The 15,744-nt window shown below is 46.8% G+C and overlaps 1 protein-coding gene across 3 annotated transcripts in view; it reads right to left on the minus strand.

The window, feature by feature from the left end:
• Window positions 1–15,744, minus strand: part of ME3 (malic enzyme 3) — a 197,770-nt gene that overhangs the window by 105,570 nt on the left and 76,456 nt on the right. The gene's annotated exons all lie outside the window — the stretch shown is intronic.

A 15,744-nucleotide genomic window follows, 5' to 3' on the forward strand; every position in this document is an offset into this window, starting at 1 on the left:
AGCCCTCTGGGGACAGTGTCTGCTGGCAGAAGTTGCAGGACCTGTTCTCATAAGGGATACTGAGGGACATGGGGACCCCAGCTGCCCTACCTTTATCCTGAAATGATGATGTGCAACACACTGTGAAAAAGAGACACCTTTTCCATGTAGAACTCTGGGTGGCTCTGCTGCATGAGGGCTGCCCTAGCACTGCCTAGAAGCTCCTGGTCGAGGCTTCCTCAGCTTCCCCAACCTTCTCACTGTGGCAATGGCCACAGTGGCAGGTGCCAGAGTGGCTCCATGGGTGGCACACATCAACAAGGAAAGGACCAGAATCCCCATGGGGGGGATTGTGTAGGGGGCTGAGAACAGTTTTTAATTAACTAATTCATTATTGAATACTGTTATTATGACCCCCATTGTAGTCAAGGCTGATGATACCTGGGGCAACCCTGTTTAAGCTCCCTATTCATAATAAGCCCCAAGTAACGCAAGGTTCCTCCTAGAAGTGAAGGCTGTGGGGTGGTAAGTGAGAACTAAATGACGCTGATGGCTGTCTAGCTTCCCCAGACTCCTATGGGGAGGGGAAGCTTGAAAAGGTAGGGAGCATCAGCTCCACTCATTCCTCCACCAGCTGAAAAATACCTCATCTACCATTATTACGAGTGCTTTTACAGGGAGTGTAATAATGACAGGGCGATTCAAGCCCATATATTGATCAACCCCACCTAGCTGTTGCTATCATCATCTCTAAGAAAACGACTAATAAATACCCAATCTCACTCCATCCCTAACAATCACCTTGTGAGGAAGTTTTGCAGCCTCTACTGTACAGATGAGACAGCTGAGCATGAGAGGTTACATGATGCTCCTGAAGTTGCATAGTTATTACCCCATATTTTATTGCTTGCTAAACCAGGATGCATCTTTTTTTTTTTTTTTTTTTTTTGCGGTACGCGAGCCTCTCACTGTTGTGGCCTCTCCCACTGCGGAGCACAGGCTCCGGATGCGCAGGCTCAGTGGCCATGGCTCACGGGCCCAGCCGCTCCGCGGCATGTGGGATCTTCCCGGACCGGGGCACAAACCCACGTCCCCTGCATCGGCAGGCGGACTCTCAACCACTGCACCACCAGGGAAGCCCCAGGATGCTTCTTATAATCAGTAAGTCCGTTCGGTGTGATAATATTTTCCCTGATGATTTCTTTGACTAGGGATAAGTCACAGTCAACATTTGATCACAGGCTCTATTTTTGCCACTTACACAGTGTACACCCTGCCAGGACCTTGGTGAGATGGACCTCAGAAAATGTTAAGTTGGGATGGTGAGGTGTGAAAGAGGAGTGGAAAAAAAGAGAAACAGAGTGAAAAAAGCGAATACTGGCTATTCCCCATTTCCTCTTCGTTTTTGTTTTGTAACCTCAGAATATCCGAAACTATGAATTCTGGCTCCTATTATAATTCTGGCTTTTATAAAGTAATAACGATCACTCAGCTTATGAAAATCCTGAGGAATTGTTCCTCCTCTCAGAAGAACTGCTGGAACTGTTAGAAAGACCTATCGGGATACTCTCGACTCTGTTTGAAAGTATGACTCATGGAGCAAAGTACTCTCCGCACATAAAATTCCCAACGTTTTCTTCATCAAAGCCCAAAGTCACCAGTTCATAAATTCCCTGTGCTGGCTACCAGCTTTGCAAGCATGGTATGACACCTAGGTCCTTGATCCTTTTGCAGGAAACAGCTTGCCCCGGAGACTGGGCACGCTCACTAAACACCATCAAGCAGGTGAGTCTTCACTGGCTTAGTAAAGACTGGGTTTGTCTCTCCTTGGCTGTAGGATCCCAGGCAGGCCCGGGCATTTAATTATGACATCATCTTTGTTAATGACCATTGTGGCTTTTAATAAGAGTCTGCTTCTTTCTACAAGAACTAAGTGTTTCTCTTGTCTGACTGCCACCAACTTCTTTTGTATTTCAGGAAAAAGTATGACTGTTTAGCAACTGGTAAGTTCAGGGATTAAAAAAAATACTTCTAGAAGCTTCTTTCCATCCTGAAGCTAATGTTAAGGCAACTTCAGGTTTACAAGTTTGCAAAGCAGAAATGCAGGCACTTTAGCTTTACCATGGCTTCCAAAATAGGATAGGCACAAGATGATTCACTAGGGTGTGAGGGAAAAGTATTAGAACTTACATTTCTCTACGAAAGAAATAAACTTTACTAATTGGCACTCAGGCTCTTGGTCTGTATGTCAAAAAGTCACAATTCCCATAAGGTATACCAGAAGTCCTAAGGTAAGAGTAGGGTTTGTACAACTTGGAGGAGTTGACAGTTGGGGTCCTTATTCATTCTTACTACAATGAGAATCTACAGTTTCTGTATGCCCAGTTAAATAGAGTTTGGGGTCATTTTATCTAGTTTTAACAAAGTCCTCAAAATAAGACAAATGGCTTTTAAAAAATGGCTGACTTTCTTAGCAGAGAGCAACCTTGTGGTGTTCAGCCAGGACACACCAGTAAGACCTACCAGTTATGACTCTTTTGAAATATTTGAATCGCTACAGAGCCACTGCTCTGACTACTCCCCCCAGTCAGGTGCCCCTCCCAGCCTGCTCTGGCTTCTCCCAGGGAACCTTTGGAACCTCCCCAAGATCCAGCAACCAATGGGTTAATGTTTGGCAAAGCAGGTGGCTTCAACATCCTGCTGCAGAACTAAAGGCCTGGGACTGTTTTGACTGGTCAGTGCCTACGCTGTACCAGTGTTAATCTTTCAACCATCAACCTATTTTATCATCTTCCCTGAATGAGCATCTCTGGCTCAGCCTGTAAATTCCACCCATGGGCTCAACCCAGGACAAAACTTACTGGCATCAGAGAGAAGATATTTGAATAGATCCCACCATCAAATGGCAGGGGTCAAAGGCAGCGAGCCCATCAGCCTCCTGCTGTCCAGAGACCCAGGCTTCCCAGTGCTTCTCAAAAACTGATCTTTCCCGGGCTTCCCTGGTGGCACAGTGGTTGAGAGTCCGCCTGCCGATGCAAGGGACGCGGGTTCGTGCCCCGGTCCGGGAAGATCCCACATGCCGCGGAGCAGCTAGGCCCATGAGCCATGGCCGCTGAGCCTGCACATCCGGAGCCTGTGCTCCGCAACGGGAGGGGCCACAACACTGAGAGGCCCGCGTACCGCAAAAAAAAACAACTGACCTTTTCCAACCTGAGGTCTCCCAAGCCCCTCTTGGTGATCTGCCTATTGCCTCTGGATCCAGAGCCTTGCTGTACGCTTGACAATCTCTTCCTACTTTGTGCTAGGTGTACCCTGTTAGGCACTAGGGAGTCCTGAAAGGAACAGGAGCCGGTGACTTTGCTCCTGAGTCTACTGGCAAAGACACGTGGATTAACATGTACTGGTGATCCTGGGCCTCCGCCTCGGGCAGGCCATTTCTCCAACCTCTGAAATGGAATGCTGCCTGTTTCATGTCTGTGGGATTAAATGAAATAACGTGAGTGAAATGCTCAGCACGGGTGCTGGCACACAGGAAGTGAACACTCAGTGAACGCCAACTGTTCTCCTTATTACCATTACTATTTGCTCATGGGGCAGGGTGACACAGGAGAGCTCATTAGCGATGCATGAGATAAGCCCTGAACGGTGGTCAGGGGCTCATCCTGCAGAAGGGGGCTGGAGGAACAGGGGCTGAAGTGCTGTCACCACATCCAGCGTAACCACTTGTCTGATGGCCCAGGCAAGGCTCCATGCACTCGCCCCGTCCTCCACGCCACCCAACAGGCACACTCACTCTGGCTGCCATGCTCTGACTCACGTCAGGACCCCTGTCCACCTTGCTCTGACAGCTTCCCCCCTCCATCCATCTTCCAATCCCCAGCAGAGGCTGCCCCTCCAGGAGGCCTCCCTGATGCCTCATCTCAGGCAGCTCTCCATCTTCTCTAAGAGTCATTGTCATACAGTTTAGCACAGGAAGGGCATTTCCTGTTTGATTTCTTGACCGTTAATGACCAGATAATAAACTTGAGGTCATGGGAAGCAGACACTCTGAAGCAGCTAACAACAGGCTGTGGCACAAAAATATCATCACCAATAACAAGAGCAACTGTTAGCTTTCACTGAGCATCCGCTGGGTTGGGTCAGGCACTGAGGCAGGCACTTCATACTCATCATCTCATTTAACTCTCATGGCAACCCTGAGTTAACAATCCGAGGATTATTATCCCCATTTTATGGACTAGGAAACTGAGGCCAGAGGGGTAACTTGCCCAAGGTCACACAGTAGGTCGATGGAAAAACCAGGAGTAGAACCCAGATCCATACGCTTCCAAAGTTCACACTCGTTCCTCTGTGCTAATCAGCTGCTCCTGAGACTGGACAGATTAAACAGGCTGTTGACTGAGTTGGCTTTGATTTGACTGGAGATAGAATAATTCTGCTTCTGCAAATGGAGCCAGTTACCTTAATGGGTCAGCCACTGCTAAGTGTTCCTCTGTATTAGCACCAGGCTGGTCAGCCTATCTGCAAACAGGAGTGTTTGTACATCTGCGATTATGTACTTGGCCCATGACATACACGTAGCCATGTTTCCTCAGAGCAGCGTCGTTACTGGAAGGAAGGATTAGCAGGCACACGTGTACTAGTAAAGCTTTCTGTTCCAGAACCGTTACGTCATGCTCTGAGCTGACTGCTTATGCTACAGCTGGCCAGCTTCTTCCATCAGTCAACAGCAACAGCAGAGAGGAGCCGCTGCCGGGACAGAGCTGGGGGCAGTCAGCTCCGAAACTGTACAATGGAAGCTGACCAGCTGTTAGGGGACCGGAAGGCATTTCCTCCTCCTTCTGCCTAGTAATTCAGGACTCAATGTTTGGGACTTTTATGAGTTAGGGTGACGTGGACTCCAGTTGGAGACAGGAAGTGGGATTACTGAGGCTGCTGTTCTCTGACTGAACCCCAGGTTTACGAGGGCCCCTGAGCACACGTCTGGGATGGATATATGGGGGTCTTAGAAATACAGGCATCGGGAAGTCTTAGCAGACACAGCCCTGAGAATGGCCTTCCTCCCAGACATACTTCTGTGATCAGGTGCAAAATTACAGATCCAGAAACACAGTGTAAATTCCCGAAAGGAGAGCGGACGATACGCTACTCCTTACTGCCCAGAACCAACCCGAAACAAGCTTTGGGCTCAGAGACTGGGCTTTGGTGCTGCAAATGTATGGAGGCTGCCTGTAACCGTTCCACCTATGATGTGCACAGTTCTTGTTCTAGTGGGATTACGCTTCCATTTTCCTTCCATCGGATAACCACCAGGATGCAGAGGTGCTGCCCTCACACAGCCCGTATGGGGGAAGGGAACCATAAGAAAAAAGCTCTACATTCAGTCCCTCTACTTTCTGGCCGTGTGATTCTGGAGAAAGTGGCTGCACCTCTCTGAGTTTGCTGCGTTCACTGGGTGGTTGTGCCAGTCGAATAAGAACATTGAGATGCTGGCATCTCTTTGTAAATTCAAAGACGTGGCAAAAAGATTTTTAAAAGCCTGTGACTAAGCAATTTAGCAACTGCACTTTATGGTATTTATTTCCTTTCTTGTCTGTTTTCCCTGCAAGACAATAAGACTTTTGCGGGCAGGGACGATGTCTAATGAATCGTGTGCCCCTCTGCCAAGCACGTCTTGCATATTTTTACGCTTTATTGTTTCTAAAATGGTCTCATGTGGTTTACGTCATTTGACCCCAAACAGGGCAGGTGTTATTATCCCCATTTATAGAAGAGGCAGTTGAGGCCCAGGTGGGTCAATGTCATGCTGAGGGCGTGTGGCTAGTACAAGCCAGTCAAAAGCATGTGACAATAATGGCTCTTTCAATTGTTTTGCCATTGGAAGACTAGTTTACACAAAGTTGTTGGATAAGGACCAACGTGGAAGGGAAATGGAGGAGTCTGCTCCGGAATCCTTGGTGACTCTAGGATTTTGTCCTAAGTGAACAAGGGAACAGAGGTGGCTAGCTGGAAGGCTTATGAATCATTCTGTTGGCAAAATTCCCCGCGGCGGTTTGAATGCTTCAGACCCTCTCTTCCCAAGAGGCTATGATTTAAAACTTAAATAATATTGTTCTTGGCACCCTGATGGCCCTCTAACTCAGCTGAACCTCCACAGGGTAATGGCACAGGAAGGTGATGGGCAGGGGAGCCGCTGAGGACAGGGGAGTACCGCTTCCTTCCTCCAACAGCTAGACGGCTCCTTGACGAGTCCAGCCTGGGAGGACTGGGTCAAAAAGTGAACTATGACCAGGAGGAATAAAGCACACAGACACTGAACAGGCGTTGTGCGTGCATGCCTGGTGCGTGCCGTCAAGTGGGTAGGGGTGCCAGCGCTGGACGTGAGGCCGACCAAGGACAAGTTCATCTTACAGGGCAACTGTCCAGCAGATTGTTGTTAACCTGTTCCAGCCCTGATGTTATAATCAAATCCTCCTCCTCCTGGGCCTTGGCCTCAACTCCGCTCCCCCATCAGGTGAACCAGAGAGGAGGTCATTCTGCCCAGGAGACAGATGACCGATGTGCATACAGGGGATCAGGGTAACCAGTCTCCTTCTCTATGGTGACAGCAGGAGGCGGGGCTGAAAGTTAAAAGCTGAAGTACTGGGAATGCTTTCCGAACTGTATTTCCACTTCTAAATTAGATTTATATTAAAAGAAAGGGAAAGGAGAAATGTAGAACCTCAAACCATGTGAGTTTTTCTTCTTACCAGTGCTTAGTTTACATCATCAACATTAAATGGTTTCATTATTTCCTCCTGAGGTGGGGTCTCATCCTTGCACTTAATGAATTTGAGAATCTCTTAAAAAATTTCTCAGCTCAGAAACATGATCGGCTCTGGGACCTCTGTGCTTAGGGTCCACAGGTACTTAGTTAATCAAATCATTCTTTTCTATTGGTGATTTCCTAAAAGGTCACTGGAATTCCTACAATTGTGGCTTGGCTATTCTAGAGTGACGCTGTGTCCTCTGAAGGAAGCGAGGTTGACATTCAAAGAGAACTGCAGGGTGACCTCTCCTCCAAATGTCTCAAAATAGACAGCTCTATGCCCAAGGCTATATTTAGTGCCATTAGCCACCAAGCTCTTGTAAAACCTCTATCCTGTGATAAGTACAGTCAATATTTAAAGTCTTCTTTAAAGGACAAAGGAACAGCTTATTCTAAATTTATTCTGATTGACTAAATACACCACTGAATGACTGATTGGGTCACTGTTGAATAGTCTGGAAATTTAATTGGCTTTTACAGATGAATATTCAGTTTGTGGGTTGGTTTATATTTTATAACTTCTATTAAATTAATAAAGATTTGAGTACCATTTTTTAGTGCCTACTAAAGGACAGGCTGTGTAGATATTGAATGAACCAATGCACTATTTGAATTTTATCCTTCTGCAATGTCCATATGAAGTATAATATCTGCCCAAGGTTATACAGTTAATAAGCTGTGGAGCTGGAACACAGAGTCAGGTCTGTGTGCCACTAAAGTCCATATTTGTCATCACCATTTTGCACACATCGCTTTGCATCCTTTGTTGTGATCTGAAGATTTTGCAGTAACGTTTGTCAGCCACATTAAAGCCAGTTTGATCAGCCTACTAAAGTGAGACTTTCTTGGCTCGCCCTATCCCACTAGACCCCAGCCTATTACGTTTAACACCTTCTCTAGAGGGAAAGGGGAAAAGCATTCAGCAACATTTAGTGTTCTTTCCCCAAAGGTGGGAGAATGACAAGGGCTGGGAATAGAAGGGAAATATTCACCCTAGGAGAAATAAATACAGCCGAGTCTATCACACCAGCTCTGACTGTGAAATCAATTTAATAGGGAGCAACCAATATCTAAAAAATGATGTCGACTTGAGCAGAAAATACCAGGTTGTATCACATTTAGCACGGACAAGTATCGTTCTGCTAAACTTTTGCTTAATTTCAAGTGTATGTGTGTGCACGTATGTGTGCGTGTATATTGTGTACTGTGTACTGGCTTGTGATGTAAAGTGTATTTTTTTTTTTTTCGTGGTACGCGGGCCTCTCACTGCTGTGGCCTCTCCCGTTGCGGAGCACAGGCTCCGGACGCGCAGGCTCAGCAGCTATGGCTCACGGGCCCAGCCGCTCTGCGGCATGTGGGATCTTCCTGGACCGGGGCAGGAACCCGCGTCCTCTGCCTCGGCAGGCGGACTCTCAACCACTGCGCCACCAGGGAAGCCCCTGTAAAGTGTATTTTTAACTGAAGGTTGTGGTTTAAACGTTTTGAGAAACACCGTAGCACAGGATAATGATGACGAGTGATGGAGTCTGACTGCAAAAGACTGAATGCCAGCTCTGACCCTTACCAGATGCACCTGGGTACGTTACCTAACTTTTCAGGTTTCAGGTTCCTCCTCTGTAAAACCGGGCTGATAACAGTATGGACTTCATAATGTGTGTCACATGTAGCCGTGTATCTGATGCTTAGTAAGGCCTCACTAAGTAAATGTCAGCTATCGTTATTTCACACAAAGCAGGTTGGGTGATAATTTGTTGGCAAAAGCAATGCTTTGTATTATGTCTCCAGAATCATTTCAATTCCAGACACAGACATCCATCTGCTTCCTGGGCATCCCGACCTACATGTCTCATAGGCCTGTCAAACACCACATGTTGCAAATCAAACTCATCTTCCAGGCCAAACCTCCCTCCCACACTCTCTACTCAGCAATGGTATCCCACGGCAGCTCATTAGAAATTTGAATCATCCTGGATTCCTCACAACTCAGCCCGAATTTGCAGTCATTACCAAATCTAGGTGATTTTCTCTCTCCTGAATAGTTTGAGACAGAGTTTGAGATTCCTCTTTTATCCACCTTCCTCATTCTCATCCTCCTTTTTCCAAGATCGACATCATCCCCAGTCTGCTCATAAACGAATGGCTCTGCAAGTCCTGGCCTCCAGTCTTAACCTCCCCCATTCCTCGCTCTCATCGTCTCACCCCTGGAATACACCTTTCAGAACTTGCCAGACTGACATTTTCCAAAAACCAAATTTGATCATTTCACTCTCTAACTTAAAACATCTTTATCTGACCTAGAGATTATCATATTCAATACTAAGTGATATAAGTAAAACAAAGACAAATATATGATATGACTTATATGTGGAATCTAAAAAAATGATGTGAACTTATTTAAAAAACATAAATAGACTCACAGACATAGAAAACAAACTTATGGTTACCAAAAGGAAAAGGGGGGTGGGATAAATTAGGAATCTGGGATTAACAGGTAACACAATACTATATATAAAATAGATAAACAACAAGAACCTACTGCATAGCATAGGGAACTATATTCAATATAGCGTAATAACCTATAAGGGAGGGACTTCCCTGGTGACGCAGTGGTTAAGAATCCGCCTGCCAATGCGGATTCGAGCCCTGGTCCGGGAAGATCCCACATGCTGTGGAGCAACTAAGCCCGTGAGCCTAGAGCCCGTGCTCTGCAATCAGGGAAGCCACTGCGATGAGAAGCCCGTGCACTGCAACAAACAGTAGCTCCCACTTGCCACAACTAGAGAAAGCCCACCTGCAGCAACAAAGACCCAACACAGCCAAAAATAAATAAATAAATAAAATAAATAAATTTATATATAAAAGAAAATAACCTATAAGGGAAAAGAATCTGAGAAAGAATATATGTGTGTGTTATGTGTGTGTAACTGAATCACTCTGCTGTACACCTGAAATACTGTAAATCAACTATACTTCAATAAAAAATCTTTATCAAAGCCTGCAGCGCTTTTCATAAGCTGTGCTCCACTAATCACTCCAGTGCATAGAAGGATGAAAGCTTATTGACCTAAGCTTACAATTCTCAAAATTCAGTGTACCTGGGGAGCACCTGGGTTGCTGGTTTAAAATTCAAGTCCTAGGCCTGTACCTGTGAATGCTGATTCCTGCAGAGTCAGGGTTTTTCACCTGCACCCCCGGTGATAATGAGGAACTGCCCCAGAAGAGAAGACAAAAGTTTTGCCCAAATCCTAATCCACCGCACACGAATTCAGGAGTATAGGTGAGTATATTGTCCTGGGGAAGTATCTCAGTAGAAACGCAATCAGAAGAATTTCTGAAGGAGGTGGGGGTGAGGTGGGTGGAGACTGACTTATTAGCAAAGATTTATCTTTCGGGACGAGCAGCAATGACAAGAAGGAAAATGCTGCTCTTTAATATAATTATCTGTTAATGCTATTGCCTGAAAATACGAAGACTGCATACGGCCAAAGCACAACGATGGCACTAATCATCACACGCTGTTGTCTAGCAAGGTCTCTCTTTGTCCCTAGTGGAAAACCCCGACGAGAGTCCTGGCACTGGGTAAGTTTATAAGAGAGAGAAAATCGGCTGCCACACCTATGCACAAGACAGGAGCCGAGTTCTTTCCACTGGGTCTGAATCAAAGGGATTTCTCCGTTATTTTTCCCTAGTAAGAAAAAAAAGAAAGAAAGAAAGGGAGAGAGAGAGAACAGAAGCTTCAAGTTAAGTATCTGGGCATTCTGGGTAGTTACACGTTGGTGAGAAATCAAGATCATTAAACATTGGTGAGAAATCAAAACCAGTGACTGGCTTTTACAGGGAACAAATCTCTGAAGCATTTTTATGGATGAAAGTTAATGCAAACCAGATAACCTGAGGCTTGCAGATAAGGACCTTAGGAAGCTTTTCTCACTGCTGCCTCTGCTGAGCTGTCCGCCACCTGGTCCACCCTTCTTACTCAACCGAACCATCATTCACTCATTCAACTAGCAGGTACTGTGTGACGTACATAATTCTAGGCGCAGGTGAGAGTGGCAAAGCCCATCTCACCTTCCAGTAGGGAAAATTAACACAGATGACACAAGACAAAGTGATTCATCATTCATTCAAAGCAACAAAACAAGGGGGTGCCATTCATTTGACAAAAATGTGTTAAGTAGCTACTTTGTGCAAGGAAATGTGCTAGGCGTGGGGATGCAGCTGTGTGAAAGAGAAGTTCCCATCCCCACAGGGAAGACAAGTAGTCAATAAATAATTACCACGTAATTATTTCATGATCAGAAATACTACCGAGCAGATGCAGAGGATGCTATGAAAGCATGGAAGGAACTGGGAGCCCTGATGTAGTTTCCTTTGGGGGAAGGGTGACTAGGAGAGCCTTCCCTAAGGAAGCAACCTTTGAGATGTGATATGAAAGACAAACAAAGTTAATTAGGCCAAGTGCCAGGATAGAGCTGAGCAGAGAAACATCCTAAATGGAGAAGAAACAGCATGTTCAAGGCTCAGAAAGGGGAGGCAGGACCAAGATGGTACAGTGTGTGGGCAACTTTGCTAAGGACTTGGGTTTTCAGCCTCAAGAACAGAAAGGTTTTAAACAGAAGAGACATAATTTGCTCTGTGTGTGTGTATGTGTGTGTGTGTGTGTGTGTGTGTGTGTGTGTGTGTGTGTGTCAGGGGAAGATCACTATGGCTACAGCAAAGAGAACTGGGGCGATATCACTGCCATGGTAACCGGGTGGATGACTGTGGTGGCTGGGAGATGGGATGCTAAGCAATGAGGATTTTGCAGTGGAGGAGGGGCTGGAAGGAAAGGAACGCATCTCAAATTGAACTTGGTACATGATGAGTTTGACAACCTTTGAAACATCTATCTGGAAATGTCAGGCAGTCAGCTGGGTATCTGGAAATCTGGGTAGGGCTAGAGAATGAATTTGAAAATTTTTAGCCAATCGGTGGTATCTGAAACCACAGCGGGGATATATTCCTCTACGGAGAGAGTTCAGAGTGAGAAAGAATCCTAGGTCTAAGCTTTGAGAAACTCCAGCATTTGAAGGCTGGATAAAGGAGGATAAGCCAGGGGAGCAGACTGAGAAGAAGCAGCTGAAAGGTAGAAGGGGAACCAGAAGATGGGTTGTCACAAGATGGCCCAAGAGAACAGTGTTTCAGGAAGGCAGGAGTGGTCAACTCTGCTGAATTTCTCTGAGAGGTCAAGTAATACGAGGACTGAAAACTGTCTGCTGGATTTAGCCAAGTGGAGGGTCCCTGTAAGCCAGTGAAGGTTGGCTGCAGTTGGACTTCTGTGGTTTGAAGAGAGAGCAGGACGGTAGGAAAGGGAATCAGCAAATGCACACAATTCTTATAAGAAGGTCAGCTACTAATGAAGAGTGGTTTACGGTGGAGAGACGTGAGCATGTTTAGGGGCTGATGGGGTGGATTCCTCAAGAAGGGAGAGAATGGGAGCCACAGCCTGGCCTGCGGGGACTGGCCATAGACAGAGGAGGCCACCTCAGCAGCTGTAGCAGAAGGGAAGGAGGGATGCACAAGTGAAGGTGCTGTGTGCTTACAGGCTCAATGGGGAAATTATCTGCCGGGAGAGAGGATTGGGGATTTCGGAGTAGGGAAGTTTTGAAAGAAAAGTTGTGAGAGGGTGAGAGCAAGGTGGTCAGAGAAACAGGAGACTTCTGAGCACTGAAAAGGGGGTGACAATAAATACAGAGTTGTGCAACCAACTGAGGTTGGTGACAATGAATATACAGTTGTACACTTTTTCCTGCTGCGTGTTTTCCTCTAGCATGGCATGGAGGAAGCAAAACTGAATTCTTTGCTTTCTCCACGCCATGCTATGTTATCGAGGGTTGTGATTTTTCTCAAAAGAATTCAATGAAAAGACATAGAGGCAAAAAGTTGAGGGTACTGTCAGGAAGAGCCGGAATGATGGACCATGGACTTGAAGCAGGACTGGACTAGGTCTGTGGGCAAGAGCGATGACTGGCATAGGCAGAGGGTTGAGTGGCCTGGAGACTGTGGTGAGTTCAGAGGGCGTGGCTGACCAGGCAGCATCTCTGGTCAGAGAGTGTTGTTAGAATCACTGATTTCTATGATTTCAGTGATTCACAGAGAGGAATTTCATATGATGCCAAGGTCCCGGGTGTGACTGTGGGAATGGCTGAGGGGAAATGCAGAGGGAAGTTATTCCAGTTGGGAGAGGCCTGGGTTTTGGAGGAACCAGCCCTTTTTTTTTTTTTCTGTACGCAGGCCTCTCACTGCTGTGGCCTCTCCCGTTATGGAGCACAGGCTCCGGACGCGCAGGCTCAGCGGCCACGGCTCATGGGCCCAGCCGCTCCGCGGCATCTTCCCAGACCGGGGCACGAACCCGTGTCCCCTGCATCGGCAGGCGGACTCTCAACCACTGCGCCACCCGGGAAGCCCTGAACCAGCCCTTTGATGCTGAAGTCATCCAAGATGATGGCAGGATTGGGGTGGAGAAAGTCTATAAGCTGGTGCCAAGGTCCTCAATGAATGGAAGGTGGTAAACGACAGTGATGAAAAGGAGAAAAGGTCAGTTGCTCTCTAAATAGCGCAACTCTTAGAAAAGGCACAGAGAAGTGGTTTTTGTTGCTGTGGAAGTTATTTGTTTAAATAAGAGAGGGTGGGAATGGGGAGTTCTAAAAGTTTTTATTCTTGAGGAATAAAAGGCTATCTACCTTTGTCCTGACTTGGAAGGTTGAGGAGTGTGAAAGCAGCATGAGAAGGGTTTGGGAGAAACAGTCAACTCAGGTTGGGGGTAGGTTTAAGTTAATAGATGGAGGTGGAGATAACGTCCTGGAAGGGACTGAAGATGTAAGAGAAGGTCATTATTCCTGAAATCCAAGTGGAAGGGTATGGGGTGGAGAATGGAAAGCTGGGTCAGGGGCAAGGATGTACAGACATGACAGTTTGACAGAGAAAGAGACGCAAATAAAGGAGCAGCTGGGAATGCGAGGAGAAGGGGGCTAATTGCTTGGCGTTACAAAGGAGGTAGACAGGAGGGCTTTGCAAAGGAGGTCATGTCTAGCTGAGATCACGTAGAAGTTCTGCCGATGGGCAAGGGGAGGGGAGGTACTCCAGGTAAGAGAATCAGCATACGCAAAGATGCAGAGGCCTGGGAGGTGTGCTGCACAGGGCCAGTGTAGCTTGCTTCAGTGGGGCTGCTGGGCAGAGCAGTGGTGGAGATCAGGCCAGAGACCTGGGCAGGCACAGGGCAGGCAGGCCCAGGTCATGGAGGGCTTTGGGGTCCAGCTGAGGGCCCTGTGACTTAGGGAGCTCCTGCAGGCTTTTAAGTGGGGACAAGGCATGATCCCTGGTTATGTCTGTTCCAGACAAGTGGGTCTCTCTGCTCTCCTCATTGCCCCCTCCATGCTTTGGCTCATGCGGTTCATGGAGAGTCCAGCCTCAACCCTCCTCCTCATCCCTGAGAACTCACTCAAGTCTTAGCCCTGGAATAAAGCCTTTCATGACTACTCCAGTCCATACCTTCCTCCTTTTCCACAAATGTTTTCATTGTTACAGTCAGAATCATACCCCAAAGGAAAGGCAGTGGAAAAGGCCACCATTGACCATTTGTGTTAGCAAGACCTGGTAAGACATAAAATTATAATTATGAGAGAGTAAACTGTCTCTCTCTCCTAGAAAGAAGGCAGAACAAGAGTCATTCCTAGAGCACTGGAAAAAAGGATTCCTTCTCTTTTCTGTTTTCCTAAGCAAAAAAAAAAAAAAAAAAAAGTGAGTACTTTCAGGTTCAAGTATAGACAAGGGCTCAGTTTGAAAGCCCTGGGTTAATACTCTCAGAGTTAACGACTGTGTGACCTTAAGCAAGTTACTCAACTTCTTAGACTCTCAATTTATTAATCTGTAAAAGGGGTTAATAATACCAATTCCACAAGATCATCAGAAGATCATGTAAGATCATTCGTGTGTTCGTTCAACCTATGTATTGCGTGCCTTACTGTGTTCCAGGCACTGTGCTAGGAGCTGGACTGTAGCAGTGCACAAGAGGGGCACAGTCCTTGCCCTCCTGGAGCTTGCAGATCACAGGGAGAGAGAGAAACATTGCATAAATAATATCTCAATAATTGCTAGTATGATAATCTAGGGAGCCTGGCATGCCGCTCGGTGCCTGGCTCAGAAGGCACCCTTCATACACATTACGTAACTCCCTCCCTTTCTTCACTTCTCTCAAAATAATATAACAAGTGCTGTCTGCTAGTATATACTAATTATCTATTTCCGAAATTTTCAGGGGCTCCCACTCTAAGTAGGTACTATCTCAGTCCCACATAAACATAGATGGGTTGCCGAGGAAACCCAAGGTGACTAAGTTCACGTCCTCTCCAGGCTCCTAAATCAAAGAAGACCAGTAGAAAATGACCGCATGAAGTCACATAGCTCATCCTCAAAACCTCTGGCTCAGCAGAACAGAAAGTGCGAACACATCAAGCTCCAGGGTGAGCATCGTCCTGGGACTCTGGGCTGTGTGCAGGCAAAAATGGCAGCTCTGAGTGTGAAGGCCTGGCCCTCTCCACAGCCTGTCCAGGCACTAAAATATGAAGGGGAGGGCAGGGCCCTTTCCTCTACTCATGCGCTCAATTCATTTCTGGTGAAAGAAAGCCTGGGCTTCTCTAAGGTTTACTCGTGAGTGACAATGTTATTTAAAGATCTCTGGGCACAATGGCTTTCCTAACTCCCCAGTGGCCTGGGACAAAAGAACCAGGGCCCAAGCACTGGCCCTGCTCATTGTGAAGCAGCAGCTGCGGGTCCTGAGGCTGGAGAGAGATTTCCTCCTCCTGCCCTCCCTGCCCTCCCAGCGCCTGCCTTGTGCTCTCTGCACGGCTGGTGCACAGGCTCTTAACAGAAAAGCTTCCTCTTTTATTCCTTTAGCGGCAGCTGGGGTAGGGAATAAG

The sequence above is a fragment of the Pseudorca crassidens genome, chromosome 9 (assembly GCF_039906515.1).
Source record: "Pseudorca crassidens isolate mPseCra1 chromosome 9, mPseCra1.hap1, whole genome shotgun sequence".
NCBI classification, from domain to species: Eukaryota; Metazoa; Chordata; class Mammalia; order Artiodactyla; family Delphinidae; genus Pseudorca; species Pseudorca crassidens.